Below are 17,453 nucleotides of genomic sequence, written 5' to 3'. Positions count from 1 at the left end.
CAAAATAAGGCTCTAAATATCTAAGATTTAAATTCAAAATTAGGTAAGCCCATGAATCGTATTCCAATGCTTGCGGAACATGATTTATATAAATATATTTTTTGATGATATGTATGATATAGTGTACAAAGAAAAAAAGAGCAAGCGAAATATGTGTACGATATTAATATTTATTATATTTGAATTACACTACAGAAATATATTGTTGAAAGTGCCTCCATAAAAGCCAGATTAAGCTATCAAGTAGGTAAAATACACAATAAAGCAATAAGCAATAAATTGCTGAAAGTGCCTCCACAGTAAAATACGAGGTACTTGATTGGTTAGTCTGGCTTTTATCAGATCTATGACATGGATCGGACAAAAGCGGATCTTAGGATAAATTGAGAATTCTTCTCTTTGTTTTTAACAGGTGCTGCTGCTCGATAGGGAAATAGGATCAATGATTCTGAACGACTATATCCACTGAACCTAGTAAGTTAGCAACTACCACCTGAGATGTTGTAAGTACTTGGGCTTGCACTTGGAAACCCCTTATTTGCAAATAGAAATGTTGGCTTAACTGCACACCTTATATCTTGTATCACTCCTTTAGTGTGTAAATGGAACATGGTAGAACATTCATAGTACCCTCTAACAAAATTGCAAATTAAGAAGGAATTATTTTGATTCAACCATTTCTTTTTCTACAATCCTGCCTAATTTAATCAAATATTTCGGTCAATAAATTAATTAATTGACCACGTGAAATATCATACATCGTAAATTTTTTCGTTTAGTCTTTAAATTCGTAAATCTATCCATATTGCATAAAGAATCGGAATGAAAACAAAGTTTCACGTTTGGTTTTGAATTATTGATGTTAAAAATGATGAATCGACCTTCACTATACCCCTATCCTACCAAGCTAACGTTGCGGTTTAGAGTCCCTTTACCTTCGCGATATCAATCATAATATATATACATCATTGTATCCTAAGATTTCAAAATCACCCAAGAGCTATTGAAGGTCAACCAATATAAGCCATAAATCTAAATTTGAAACCAACCTTTAGGTACCAGGTCGATCCATCACTAGGGGCTTAAAGAATATTCAAGGTCAGTTGCACTTGGAATCAAAAGGGAATTTGGATGGCCAAGCGTTATTGGTGGTGCTACTTGATAGGGAACTAGGATCAATGATTCAGCAGTAGTATTTATATCATTCATAGGTGCAACTAACTCCTCATAAAGAAACCGTATGATTCTCCGTTGTAAAAGCGCACCTAAATCTTATCAATTTTAAGTTTCGCTCATGTCTAAAATGAATTCTACAACATATTCGAAGAAATTCTAGCCGTCTGTCAACACTTGTAAACCTCCTATTTGCCAATAGAAATGTTGGTTTACTTCCACACCGACTATCTCTCCAAAACCATTGTTATTTCATTCTAGCATATTCAACAATTAACCAAAATAAAAATTGTATCAATCAATGATCAAATCTCGATATGGCATGATTCCTCTTTAATGAATCATTTCATTTGAAATGATGTGAGATAATGATTAAGACAACTAAAAATCAAGTAGGTTAGGTTAGGTTAGGCATAAAATACAAGGTACTTCATTGCTTAGTTTGGCTTTTATGGAGGCGCTTTCAACAATTTACGTCATGGCATTAGCAGTTTTATTTGATAATACCTTTTCGTAATCCTAGAAACTTGAAAAGTTACATTCTTTTACTGCTTTGGCCCTACCTCTTCTCAATCTTTAAATTATATCAACTCCACGCTTCACTCCTACTGGACAGACATACTTGGAATGCACTAACAACTCCACACTTCATGCATCGTTTTGATATATCGTTTAATGCCTTTTGTTAAATTATAGTAAACAAACAAATTTGGCAAATTTGAATGTCAAGATCAGAAAATTCAGAATCACTGAGTTTTCGGGTTACTTTTATTCTATCTCTATTCCTATTTATTTTTTTCTAACAGGTCAGGTGAGCGTTTACCTTGTAGAATCACTGAGTTTTCGACTTTTCAGTAATATATTGGCAGATAAATTAGTAATTGTTGTTGTTGTATCATGTTTAGTATGCTTAGCCATAGAACGTCATCTTTGAGTAACTTTGAATCCAAATAAATAACAAAATAAGGCTCTAAATATCTAAGATTTAAATTCAAAATTAGGTAAGCCCATGAATCGTATTCCAATGCTTGCGGAACATGATTTATATAAATATATTTTTTGATGATATGTATGATATAGTGTACAAAGAAAAAAAGAGCAAGCGAAATATGTGTACGATATTAATATTTATTATATTTGAATTACACTACAGAAATATATTGTTGAAAGTGCCTCCATAAAAGCCAGATTAAGCTATCAAGTAGGTAAAATACACAATAAAGCAATAAGCAATAAATTGCTGAAAGTGCCTCCACAGTAAAATACGAGGTACTTGATTGGTTAGTCTGGCTTTTATCAGATCTATGACATGGATCGGACAAAAGCGGATCTTAGGATAAATTGAGAATTCTTCTCTTTGTTTTTAACAGGTGCTGCTGCTCGATAGGGAAATAGGATCAATGATTCTGAACGACTATATCGACTGAACCTAGTAAGTTAGCAACTACCACCTGAGATGTTGTAAGTACTTGGGCTTGCACTTGGAAACCCCTTATTTGCAAATAGAAATGTTGGCTTAACTGCACACCTTATATCTTGTATCACTCCTTTAGTGTGTAAATGGAACATGGTAGAACATTCATAGTACCCTCTAACAAAATTGCAAATTAAGAAGGAATTATTTTGATTCAACCATTTCTTTTTCTACAATCCTGCCTAATTTAATCATATATTTCGGTCAATAAATTAATTAATTGACCACGTGAAATGTCATACATCGTAAATTTTTTCGTTTAGTCTTTAAATTCGTAAATCTATCCATATTGCATAAAGAATCGGAATGAAAACAAAGTTTCACGTTTGGTTTTGAATTATTGATGTTAAAAATGATGAATCAACGTCAACTATACCCCTATCCTACCAAGCTAACGTTGCGGTTTAGAGTCCCTTTACCTTCGCGATATCAATCATAATATATATACATCATTGTATCCTAAGATTTCAAAATCACCCAAGAACTATTGAAGGTCAACCAATATAAGCCATAAATCTAAATTTGAAACCAACCTTTAGGTACCAGGTCGATCCATCACTAGGGGCTTAAAGAATATTCAAGGTCAGTTGCACTTGGAATCAAAAGGGAATTTGGATGGCCAAGCGTTATTGGTGGTGCTACTTGATAGGGAACTAGGATCAATGATTCAGCAGTAGTATTTATATCATTCATAGGTGCAACTAACTCCTCATAAAGAAACTGTATGATTCTCCGTTGTAAAAGCGCACCTAAATCTTATCAATTTTAAGTTTCGCTCATGTCTTAAATGAATTCTACAACATATTCGAAGAAATTCTAGCCGTCTGTCAACACTTGTAAACCTCCTATTTGCCAATAGAAATGTTGGTTTACTTCCACACCGACTATCTCTCCAAAACCATTGTTATTTCATTCTAGCCTATTCAACAATTAACCAAAATAAAAATTGTATCAATCAATGATCAAATCTCGATATGGCATGATTCCTCTTTAATGAATCATTTCATTTGAACTGATGTGAGATAATGATTAAGACAATTAAAAATCATGTAGGTTAGGTTAGGTTAGGCATAAAATACAAGGTACTTCATTGCTTAGTTTGGCTTTTATGGAGGCGCTTTCAACAATTTACGTCATGGCATTAGCAGTTTTATTTGATAATACCTTTTCGTAATCCTAGAAACTTGAAAAGTTACATTCTTTTACTGCTTTGGCCCTACCTCTTCTCAATCTTTAAATTATATCAACTCCACGCTTCACTCCTACTGGACAGACATACTTGGAATGCACTAACAACTCCACACTTCATGCATCGTTTTGATATATCGTTTAATGCCTTTTGTTAAATTATAGTAAACAAACAAATTTGGCAAATTTGAATGTCAAGATCAGAAAATTCAGAATCACTGAGTTTTCGGGTTACTTTTATTCTATCTCTATTCCTATTTATTTTTTTCTAACAGGTCAGGTGAGCGTTTACCTTGTAGAATCACTGAGTTTTCGACTTTTCAGTAATATATTGGCAGATAAATTAGTAATTGTTGTTGTTGTATCATGTTTAGTATGCTTAGCCATAGAACGTCATCTTTGAGTAACTTTGAATCCAAATAAATAACAAAATAAGGCTCTAAATATCTAAGATTTAAATTCAAAATTAGGTAAGCCCATGAATCGTATTCCAATGCTTGCGGAACATGATTTATATAAATATATTTTTTGATGATATGTATGATATAGTGTACAAAGAAAAAAAGAGCAAGCGAAATATGTGTACGATATTAATATTTATTATATTTGAATTACACTACAGAAATATATTGTTGAAAGTGCCTCCATAAAAGCCAGATTAAGCTATCAAGTAGGTAAAATACACAATAAAGCAATAAGCAATAAATTGCTGAAAGTGCCTCCACAGTAAAATACGAGGTACTTGATTGGTTAGTCTGGCTTTTATCAGATCTATGACATGGATCGGACAAAAGCGGATCTTAGGATAAATTGAGAATTCTTCTCTTTGTTTTTAACAGGTGCTGCTGCTCGATAGGAAAATAGGATCAATGATTCTGAACGACTATATCGACTGAACCTAGTAAGTTAGCAACTACCACCTGAGATGTTGTAAGTACTTGGGCTTGCACTTGGAAACCCCTTATTTGCAAATAGAAATGTTGGCTTAACTGCACACCTTATATCTTGTATCACTCCTTTAGTGTGTAAATGGAACATGGTAGAACATTCATAGTACCCTCTAACAAAATTGCAAATTAAGAAGGAATTATTTTGATTCAACCATTTCTTTTTCTACAATCCTGCCTAATTTAATCATATATTTCGGTCAATAAATTAATTAATTGACCACGTGAAATGTCATACATCGTAAATTTTTTCGTTTAGTCTTTAAATTCGTAAATCTATCCATATTGCATAAAGAATCAAAATGAAAACAAAGTTTCACGTCTGGTTTTGATTTATTGATGTTAAAAATGATGAATCGACGTCAACTATACCCCTATCCTACCAAGCTAACGTTGCGGTTTAGAGTCCCTTTACCTTCGCGATATCAATCATAATATATATACATCATTGTATCCTAAGATTTCAAAATCACCCAAGAGCTATTGAAGGTCAACCAATATAAGCCATAAATCTAAATTTGAAACCAGCCTTTAGGTACCAGGTCGATCCATCACTAGGGGCTTAAAGAATATTCAAGGTCAGTTGCACTTGGAATCAAAAGGGAATTTGGATGGCCAAGCGTTATTGGTGGTGCAACTTGATAGGGAACTAGGATCAATGATTCAGCAGTAGTATTTATATCATTCATAGGTGCAACTAACTCCTAATAAAGAAACCGTATGATTCTCCGTTGTAAAAGCGCACCTAAATCTTATCAATTTTAAGTTTCGCTCATGTCTTAAATGAATTCTACAACATATTCGAAGAAATTCTAGCCGTCTGTCAACACTTGTAAACCTCCTATTTGCCAATAGAAATGTTGGTTTACTTCCACACCGACTATCTCTCCAAAACCATTGTTATTTCATTCTAGCCTATTCAACAATTAACCAAAATAAAAATTGTATCAATCAATGATCAAATCTCGATATGGCATGATTCCTCTTTAATGAATCATTTCATTTGAACTGATGTGAGATAATGATTAAGACAATTAAAAATCATGTAGGTTAGGTTAGGTTAGGCATAAAATACAAGGTACTTCATTGCTTAGTTTGGCTTTTATGGAGGCGCTTTCAACAATTTACGTCATGGCATTAGCAGTTTTATTTGATAATACCTTTTCGTAATCCTAGAAACTTGAAAAGTTACATTCTTTTACTGCTTTGGCCCTACCTCTTCTCAATCTTTAAATTATATCAACTCCACGCTTCACTCCTACTGGACAGACATACTTGGAATGCACTAACAACTCCACACTTCATGCATCGTTTTGATATATCGTTTAATGCCTTTTGTTAAATTATAATAAACAAACAAATTTGGCAAATTTGAATGTCAAGATCAGAAAATTCAGAATCACTGAGTTTTCGGGTTACTTTTATTCTATCTCTATTCCTATTTATTTTTTTCTAACAGGTCAGGTGAGCGTTTACCTTGTAGAATCACTGAGTTTTCGACTTTTCAGTAATATATTGGCAGATAAATTAGTAATTGTTGTTGTTGTATCATGTTTAGTATGCTTAGCCATAGAAGGTCATCTTTGAGTAACTTTGAATCCAAATAAATAACAAAATAAGGCTCTAAATATCTAAGATTTAAATTCAAAATTAGGTAAGCCCATGAATCGTATTCCAATGCTTGCGGAACATGATTTATATAAATATATTTTTTGATGATATGTATGATATAGTGTACAAAGAAAAAAAGAGCAAGCGAAATATGTGTACGATATTAATATTTATTATATTTGAATTACACTACAGAAATATATTGTTCAAAGTGCCTCCATAAAAGCCAGATTAAGCTATCAAGTAGGTAAAATACACAATAAAGCAATAAGCAATAAATTGCTGAAAGTGCTTCCACAGTAAAATACGAGGTACTTGATTGGTTAGTCTGGCTTTTATCAGATCTATGACATGGATCGGACAAAAGCGGATCTTAGGATAAATTGAGAATTCTTCTCTTTGTTTTTAACAGGTGCTGCTGCTCGATAGGAAAATAGGATCAATGATTCTGAACGACTATATCGACTGAACCTAGTAAGTTAGCAACTACCACCTGAGATGTTGTAAGTACTTGGGCTTGCACTTGGAAACCCCTTATTTGCAAATAGAAATGTTGGCTTAACTGCACACCTTATATCTTGTATCACTCCTTTAGTGTGTAAATGGAACATGGTAGAACATTCATAGTACCCTCTAACAAAATTGCAAATTAAGAAGGAATTATTTTGATTCAACCATTTCTTTTTCTACAATCCTGCCTAATTTAATCATATATTTCGGTCAATAAATTAATTAATTGACCACGTGAAATGTCATACATCGTAAATTTTTTCGTTTAGTCTTTAAATTCGTAAATCTATCCATATTGCATAAAGAATCGGAATGAAAACAAAGTTTCACGTTTGGTTTTGAATTGTTGATGTTAAAAATGATGAATCGACGTCAACTATACCCCTATCCTACCAAGCTAACGTTGCGGTTTAGAGTCCCTTTACCTTCGCGATATCAATCATAATATATATACATCATTGTATCCTAAGATTTCAAAATCACCCAAGAGCTATTGAAGGTCAACCAATATAAGCCATAAATCTAAATTTGAAACCAACCTTTAGGTACCAGGTCGATCCATCACTAGGGGCTTAAAGAATATTCAAGGTCAGTTGCACTTGGAATCAAAAGGGAATTTGGATGGCCAAGCGTTATTGGTGGTGCTACTTGATAGGGAACTAGGATCAATGATTCAGCAGTAGTATTTATATCATTCATAGGTGCAACTAACTCCTAATAAAGAAACTGTATGATTCTCCGTTGTAAAAGCGCACCTAAATCTTATCAATTTTAAGTTTCGCTCATGTCTTAAATGAATTCTACAACATATTCGAAGAAATTCTAGCCGTCTGTCAACACTTGTAAACCTCCTATTTGCCAATAGAAATGTTGGTTTACTTCCACACCGACTATCTCTCCAAAACCATTGTTATTTCATTCTAGCCTATTCAACAATTAACCAAAATAAAAATTGTATCAATCAATGATCAAATCTCGATATGGCATGATTCCTCTTTAATGAATCATTTCATTTGAACTGATGTGAGATAATGATTAAGACAATTAAAAATCATGTAGGTTAGGTTAGGTTAGGCATAAAATACAAGGTACTTCATTGCTTAGTTTGGCTTTTATGGAGGCGCTTTCAACAATTTACGTCATGGCATTAGCAGTTTTATTTGATAATACCTTTTCGTAATCCTAGAAACTTGAAAAGTTACATTCTTTTACTGCTTTGGCCCTACCTCTTCTCAATCTTTAAATTATATCAACTCCACGCTTCACTCCTAGTGGACAGACATACTTGGAATGCACTAACAACTCCACACTTCATGCATCGTTTTGATATATCGTTTAATGCCTTTTGTTAAATTATAGTAAACAAACAAATTTGGCAAATTTGAATGTCAAGATCAGAAAATTCAGAATCACTGAGTTTTCGGGTTACTTTTATTCTATCTCTATTCCTATTTATTTTTTGCTAACAGGTCGGGTGAGCATTTACCTTGTAGAATCACTGAGTTTTCGACTTTTCAGTAATATATTGGCAGATAAATTAGTAATTGTTGTTGTTGTATCATGTTTAGTATGCTTAGCCATAGAAGGTCATCTTTGAGTAACTTTGAATCCAAATAAATAACAAAATAAGGCTCTAAATATCTAAGATTTAAATTCAAAATTAGGTAAGCCCATGAATCGTATTCCAATGCTTGCGGAACATGATTTATATAAATATATTTTTTGATGATATGTATGATATAGTGCACAAAGAAAAAAAGAGCAAGCGAAATATGTGTACGATATTAATATTTATTATATTTGAATTACACTACAGAAATATATTGTTCAAAGTGCCTCCATAAAAGCCAGATTAAGCTATCAAGTAGGTAAAATACACAATAAAGCAATAAGCAATAAATTGCTGAAAGTGCCTCCACAGTAAAATACGAGGTACTTGATTGGTTAGTCTGGCTTTTATCAGATCTATGACATGGATCGGACAAAAGCGGATCTTAGGATAAATTGAGAATTCTTCTCTTTGTTTTTAACAGGTGCTGCTGCTCGATAGGGAAATAGGATCAATGATTCTGAACGACTATATCGACTGAACCTAGTAAGTTAGCAACTACCACCTGAGATGTTGTAAGTACTTGGGCTTGCACTTGGAAACCCCTTATTTGCAAATAGAAATGTTGGCTTAACTGCACACCTTATATCTTGTATCACTCCTTTAGTGTGTAAATGGAACATGGTAGAACATTCATAGTACCCTCTAACAAAATTGCAAATTAAGAAGGAATTATTTTGATTCAACCATTTCTTTTTCTACAATCCTGCCTAATTTAATCATATATTTCGGTCAATAAATTAATTAATTGACCACGTGAAATGTCATACATCGTAAATTTTTTCGTTTAGTCTTTAAATTCGTAAATCTATCCATATTGCATAAAGAATCGGAATGAAAACAAAGTTTCACGTTTGGTTTTGAATTATTGATGTTAAAAATGATGAATCGACGTCAACTATACCCCTATCCTACCAAGCTAACGTTGCGGTTTAGAGTCCCTTTACCATCGCGATATCAATCATAATATATATACATCATTGTATCCTAAGATTTCAAAATCACCCAAGAGCTATTGAAGGTCAACCAATATAAGCCATAAATCTAAATTTGAAACCAACCTTTAGGTACCAGGTCGATCCATCACTAGGGGCTTAAAGAATATTCAAGGTCAGTTGCACTTGGAATCAAAAGGGAATTTGGATGGCCAAGCGTTATTGGTGGTGCTACTTGATAGGGAACTAGGATCAATGATTCAGCAGTAGTATTTATATCATTCATAGGTGCAACTAACTCCTCATAAAGAAACCGTATGATTCTCCGTTGTAAAAGCGCACCTAAATCTTATCAATTTTAAGTTTCGCTCATGTCTTAAATGAATTCTACAACATATTCGAAGAAATTCTAGCCGTCTGTCAACACTTGTAAACCTCCTATTTGCCAATAGAAATGTTGGTTTACTTCCACACCGACTATCTCTCCAAAACCATTGTTATTTCATTCTAGCCTATTCAACAATTAACCAAAATAAAAATTGTATCAATCAATGATCAAATCTCGATATGGCATGATTCCTCTTTAATGAATCATTTCATTTGAAATGATGTGAGATAATGATTAAGACAATTAAAAATCAAGTAGGTTAGGTTAGGTTAGGCATAAAATACAAGGTACTTCATTGCTTAGTTTGGCTTTTATGGAGGCGCTTTCAACAATTTACGTCATGGCATTAGCAGTTTTATTTGATAATACCTTTTCGTAATCCTAGAAACTTGAAAAGTTACATTCTTTTACTGCTTTGGCCCTACCTCTTCTCAATCTTTAAATTATATCAACTCCACGCTTCACTCCTACTGGACAGACATACTTGGAATGCACTAACAACTCCACACTTCATGCATCGTTTTGATATATCGTTTAATGCCTTTTGTTAAATTATAGTAAACAAACAAATTTGGCAAATTTGAATGTCAAGATCAGAAAATTCAGAATCACTGAGTTTTCGGGTTACTTTTATTCTATCTCTATTCCTATTTATTTTTTTCTAACAGTTCAGGTGAGCGTTTACCTTGTAGAATCACTGAGTTTTCGACTTTTCAGTAATATATTGGCAGATAAATTAGTAATTGTTGTTGTTGTATCATGTTTAGTATGCTTAGCCATAGAAGGTCATCTTTGAGTAACTTTGAATCCAAATAAATAACAAAATAAGGCTCTAAATATCTAAGATTTAAATTCAAAATTAGGTAAGCCCATGAATCGTATTCCAATGCTTGCGGAACATGATTTATATAAATATATTTATTGATGATATGTATGATATAGTGTACAAAGAAAAAAAGAGCAAGCGAAATATGTGTACGATATTAATATTTATTATATTTGAATTACACTACAGAAATATATTGTTGAAAGTGCCTCCATAAAAGCCAGATTAAGCTATCAAGTAGGTAAAATACACAATAAAGCAATAAGCAATAAATTGCTGAAAGTCCCTCCACAGTAAAATACGAGGTACTTGATTGGTTAGTCTGGCTTTTATCAGATCTATGACATGGATCGGACAAAAGCGGATCTTAGGATAAATTGAGAATTCTTCTCTTTGTTTTTAACAGGTGCTGCTGCTCGATAGGGAAATAGGATCAATGATTCTGAACGACTATATCGACTGAACCTAGTAAGTTAGCAACTACCACCTGAGATGTTGTAAGTACTTGGGCTTGCACTTGGAAACCCCTTATTTGCAAATAGAAATGTTGGCTTAACTGCACACCTTATATCTTGTATCACTCCTTTAGTGTGTAAATGGAACATGGTAGAACATTCATAGTACCCTCTAACAAAATTGCAAATTAAGAAGGAATTATTTTGATTCAACCATTTCTTTTTCTACAATCCTGCCTAATTTAATCATATATTTCGGTCAATAAATTAATTAATTGACCACGTGAAATGTCATACATCGTAAATTTTTTCGTTTAGTCTTTAAATTCGTAAATCTATCCATATTGCATAAAGAATCGGAATGAAAACAAAGTTTCACGTTTGGTTTTGAATTATTGATGTTAAAAATGATGAATCGACGTCAACTATACCCCTATCCTACCAAGCTAACGTTGCGGTTTAGAGTCCCTTTACCTTCGCGATATCAATCATAATATATATACATCATTGTATCCTAAGATTTCAAAATCACCCAAGAGCTATTGAAGGTCAACCAATATAAGCCATAAATCTAAATTTGAAACCAACCTTTAGGTACCAGGTCGATCCATCACTAGGGGCTTAAAGAATATTCAAGGTCAGTTGCACTTGGAATCAAAAGGGAATTTGGATGGCCAAGCGTTATTGGTGGTGCTACTTGATAGGGAACTAGGATCAATGATTCAGCAGTAGTATTTATATCATTCATAGGTGCAACTAACTCCTAATAAAGAAACCGTATGATTCTCCGTTGTAAAAGCGCACCTAAATCTTATCAATTTTAAGTTTCGCTCATGTCTTAAATGAATTCTACAACATATTCGAAGAAATTCTAGCCGTCTGTCAACACTTGTAAACCTCCTATTTGCCAATAGAAATGTTGGTTTACTTCCACACCGACTATCTCTCCAAAACCATTGTTATTTCATTCTAGCCTATTCAACAATTAACCAAAATAAAAATTGTATCAATCAATGATCAAATCTCGATATGGCATGATTCCTCTTTAATGAATCATTTCATTTGAACTGATGTGAGATAATGATTAAGACAATTAAAAATCATGTAGGTTAGGTTAGGTTAGGCATAAAATACAAGGTACTTCATTGCTTAGTTTGGCTTTTATGGAGGCGCTTTCAACAATTTACGTCATGGCATTAGCAGTTTTATTTGATAATACCTTTTCGTAATCCTAGAAACTTGAAAAGTTACATTCTTTTACTGCTTTGGCCCTACCTCTTCTCAATCTTTAAATTATATCAACTCCACGCTTCACTCCTACTGGACAGACATACTTGGAATGCACTAACAACTCCACACTTCATGCATCGTTTTGATATATCGTTTAATGCCTTTTGTTAAATTATAGTAAACAAACAAATTTGGCAAATTTGAATGTCAAGATCAGAAAATTCAGAATCACTGAGTTTTCGGGTTACTTTTATTCTATCTCTATTCCTATTTATTTTTTTCTAACAGGTCAGGTGAGCGTTTACCTTGTAGAATCACTGAGTTTTCGACTTTTCAGTAATATATTGGCAGATAAATTAGTAATTGTTGTTGTTGTATCATGTTTAGTATGCTTAGCCATAGAAGGTCATCTTTGAGTAACTTTGAATCCAAATAAATAACAAAATAAGGCTCTAAATATCTAAGATTTAAATTCAAAATTAGGTAAGCCCATGAATCGTATTCCAATGCTTGCGGAACATGATTTATATAAATATATTTTTTGATGATATGTATGATATAGTGTACAAAGAAAAAAAGAGCAAGCGAAATATGTGTACGATATTAATATTTATTATATTTGAATTACACTACAGAAATATATTGTTGAAAGTGCCTCCATAAAAGCCAGATTAAGCTATCAAGTAGGTAAAATACACAATAAAGCAATAAGCAATAAATTGCTGAAAGTCCCTCCACAGTAAAATACGAGGTACTTGATTGGTTAGTCTGGCTTTTATCAGATCTATGACATGGATCGGACAAAAGCGGATCTTAGGATAAATTGAGAATTCTTCTCTTTGTTTTTAACAGGTGCTGCTGCTCGATAGGGAAATAGGATCAATGATTCTGAACGACTATATCGACTGAACCTAGTAAGTTAGCAACTACCACCTGAGATGTTGTAAGTACTTGGGCTTGCACTTGGAAACCCCTTATTTGCAAATAGAAATGTTGGCTTAACTGCACACCTTATATCTTGTATCACTCCTTTAGTGTGTAAATGGAACATGGTAGAACATTCATAGTACCCTCTAACAAAATTGCAAATTAAGAAGGAATTATTTTGATTCAACCATTTCTTTTTCTACAATCCTGCCTAATTTAATCATATATTTCGGTCAATAAATTAATTAATTGACCACGTGAAATGTCATACATCGTAAATTTTTTCGTTTAGTCTTTAAATTCGTAAATCTATCCATATTGCATAAAGAATCGGAATGAAAACAAAGTTTCACGTTTGGTTTTGAATTATTGATGTTAAAAATGATGAATCGACGTCAACTATACCCCTATCCTACCAAGCTAACGTTGCGGTTTAGAGTCCCTTTACCTTCGCGATATCAATCATAATATATATACATCATTGTATCCTAAGATTTCAAAATCACCCAAGAGCTATTGAAGGTCAACCAATATAAGCCATAAATCTAAATTTGAAACCAACCTTTAGGTACCAGGTCGATCCATCACTAGGGGCTTAAAGAATATTCAAGGTCAGTTGCACTTGGAATCAAAAGGGAATTTGGATGGCCAAGCGTTATTGGTGGTGCTACTTGATAGGGAACTAGGATCAATGATTCAGCAGTAGTATTTATATCATTCATAGGTGCAACTAACTCCTCATAAAGAAACCGTATGATTCTCCGTTGTAAAAGCGCACCTAAATCTTATCAATTTTAAGTTTCGCTCATGTCTTAAATGAATTCTACAACATATTCGAAGAAATTCTAGCCGTCTGTCAACACTTGTAAACCTCCTATTTGCCAATAGAAATGTTGGTTTACTTCCACACCGACTATCTCTCCAAAACCATTGTTATTTCATTCTAGCCTATTCAACAATTAACCAAAATAAAAATTGTATCAATCAATGATCAAATCTCGATATGGCATGATTCCTCTTTAATGAATCATTTCATTTGAACTGATGTGAGATAATGATTAAGACAATTAAAAATCATGTAGGTTAGGTTAGGTTAGGCATAAAATACAAGGTACTTCATTGCTTAGTTTGGCTTTTATGGAGGCGCTTTCAACAATTTACGTCATGGCATTAGCAGTTTTATTTGATAATACCTTTTCGTAATCCTAGAAACTTGAAAAGTTACATTCTTTTACTGCTTTGGCCCTACCTCTTCTCAATCTTTAAATTATATCAACTCCACGCTTCACTCCTACTGGACAGACATACTTGGAATGCACTAACAACTCCACACTTCATGCATCGTTTTGATATATCGTTTAATGCCTTTTGTTAAATTATAGTAAACAAACAAATTTGGCAAATTTGAATGTCAAGATCAGAAAATTCAGAATCACTGAGTTTTCGGGTTACTTTTATTCTATCTCTATTCCTATTTATTTTTTTCTAACAGGTCGGGTGAGCGTTTACCTTGTAGAATCACTGAGTTTTCGACTTTTCAGTAATATATTGGCAGATAAATTAGTAATTGTTGTTGTTGTATCATGTTTAGTATGCTTAGCCATAGAAGGTCATCTTTGAGTAACTTTGAATCCAAATAAATAACAAAATAAGGCTCTAAATATCTAAGATTTAAATTCAAAATTAGGTAAGCCCATGAATCGTATTCCAATGCTTGCGGAACATGATTTATATAAATATATTTATTGATGATATGTATGATATAGTGTACAAAGAAAAAAAGAGCAAGCGAAATATGTGTACGATATTAATATTTATTATATTTGAATTACACTACAGAAATATATTGTTGAAAGTGCCTCCATAAAAGCCAGATTAAGCTATCAAGTAGGTAAAATACACAATAAAGCAATAAGCAATAAATTGCTGAAAGTGCCTCCACAGTAAAATACGAGGTACTTGATTGGTTAGTCTGGCTTTTATCAGATCTATGACATGGATCGGACAAAAGCGGATCTTAGGATAAATTGAGAATTCTTCTCTTTGTTTTTAACAGGTGCTGCTGCTCGATAGGGAAATAGGATCAATGATTCTGAACGACTATATCGACTGAACCTAGTAAGTTAGCAACTACCACCTGAGATGTTGTAAGTACTTGGGCTTGCACTTGGAAACCCCTTATTTGCAAATAGAAATGTTGGCTTAACTGCACACCTTATATCTTGTATCACTCCTTTAGTGTGTAAATGGAACATGGTAGAACATTCATAGTACCCTCTAACAAAATTGCAAATTAAGAAGGAATTATTTTGATTCAACCATTTCTTTTTCTACAATCCTGCCTAATTTAATCATATATTTCGGTCAATAAATTAATTAATTGACCACGTGAAATGTCATACATCGTAAATTTTTTCGTTTAGTCTTTAAATTCGTAAATCTATCCATATTGCATAAAGAATCGGAATGAAAACAAAGTTTCACGTTTGGTTTTGAATTATTGATGTTAAAAATGATGAATCGACGTCAACTATACCCCTATCCTACCAAGCTAACGTTGCGGTTTAGAGTCCCTTTACCTTCGCGATATCAATCATAATATATATACATCATTGTATCCTAAGATTTCAAAATCACCCAAGAGCTATTGAAGGTCAACCAATATAAGCCATAAATCTAAATTTGAAACCAACCTTTAGGTACCAGGTCGATCCATCACTAGGGGCTTAAAGAATATTCAAGGTCAGTTGCACTTGGAATCAAAAGGGAATTTGGATGGCCAAGCGTTATTGGTGGTGCTACTTGATAGGGAACTAGGATCAATGATTCAGCAGTAGTATTTATATCATTCATAGGTGCAACTAACTCCTAATAAAGAAACCGTATGATTCTCCGTTGTAAAAGCGCACCTAAATCTTATCAATTTTAAGTTTCGCTCATGTCTTAAATGAATTCTACAACATATTCGAAGAAATTCTAGCCGTCTGTCAACACTTGTAAACCTCCTATTTGCCAATAGAAATGTTGGTTTACTTCCACACCGACTATCTCTCCAAAACCATTGTTATTTCATTCTAGCCTATTCAACAATTAACCAAAATAAAAATTGTATCAATCAATGATCAAATCTCGATATGGCATGATTCCTCTTTAATGAATCATTTCATTTGAACTGATGTGAGATAATGATTAAGACAATTAAAAATCATGTAGGTTAGGTTAGGTTAGGCATAAAATACAAGGTACTTCATTGCTTAGTTTGGCTTTTATGGAGGCGCTTTCAACAATTTACGTCATGGCATTAGCAGTTTTATTTGATAATACCTTTTCGTAATCCTAGAAACTTGAAAAGTTACATTCTTTTACTGCTTTGGCCCTACCTCTTCTCAATCTTTAAATTATATCAACTCCACGCTTCACTCCTACTGGACAGACATACTTGGAATGCACTAACAACTCCACACTTCATGCATCGTTTTGATATATCGTTTAATGCCTTTTGTTAAATTATAGTAAACAAACAAATTTGGCAAATTTGAATGTCAAGATCAGAAAATTCAGAATCACTGAGTTTTCGGGTTACTTTTATTCTATCTCTATTCCTATTTATTTTTTTCTAACAGGTCGGGTGAGCGTTTACCTTGTAGAATCACTGAGTTTTCGACTTTTCAGTAATATATTGGCAGATAAATTAGTAATTGTTGTTGTTGTATCATGTTTAGTATGCTTAGCCATAGAAGGTCATCTTTGAGTAACTTTGAATCCAAATAAATAACAAAATAAGGCTCTAAATATCTAAGATTTAAATTCAAAATTAGGTAAGCCCATGAATCGTATTCCAATGCTTGCGGAACATGATTTATATAAATATATTTATTGATGATATGTATGATATAGTGTACAAAGAAAAAAAGAGCAAGCGAAATATGTGTACGATATTAATATTTATTATATTTGAATTACACTACAGAAATATATTGTTGAAAGTGCCTCCATAAAAGCCAGATTAAGCTATCAAGTAGGTAAAATACACAATAAAGCAATAAGCAATAAATTGCTGAAAGTGCCTCCACAGTAAAATACGAGGTACTTGATTGGTTAGTCTGGCTTTTATCAGATCTATGACATGGATCGGACAAAAGCGGATCTTAGGATAAATTGAGAATTCTTCTCTTTGTTT

This window comes from Nuphar pumila, chromosome 15, assembly GCF_984573655.1.
Source record: "Nuphar pumila chromosome 15, dmNupPumi1.hap1.1, whole genome shotgun sequence".
Lineage (NCBI taxonomy): Eukaryota > Viridiplantae > Streptophyta > Magnoliopsida > Nymphaeales > Nymphaeaceae > Nuphar > Nuphar pumila.
This window is presented reverse-complemented; position numbering follows the sequence as displayed.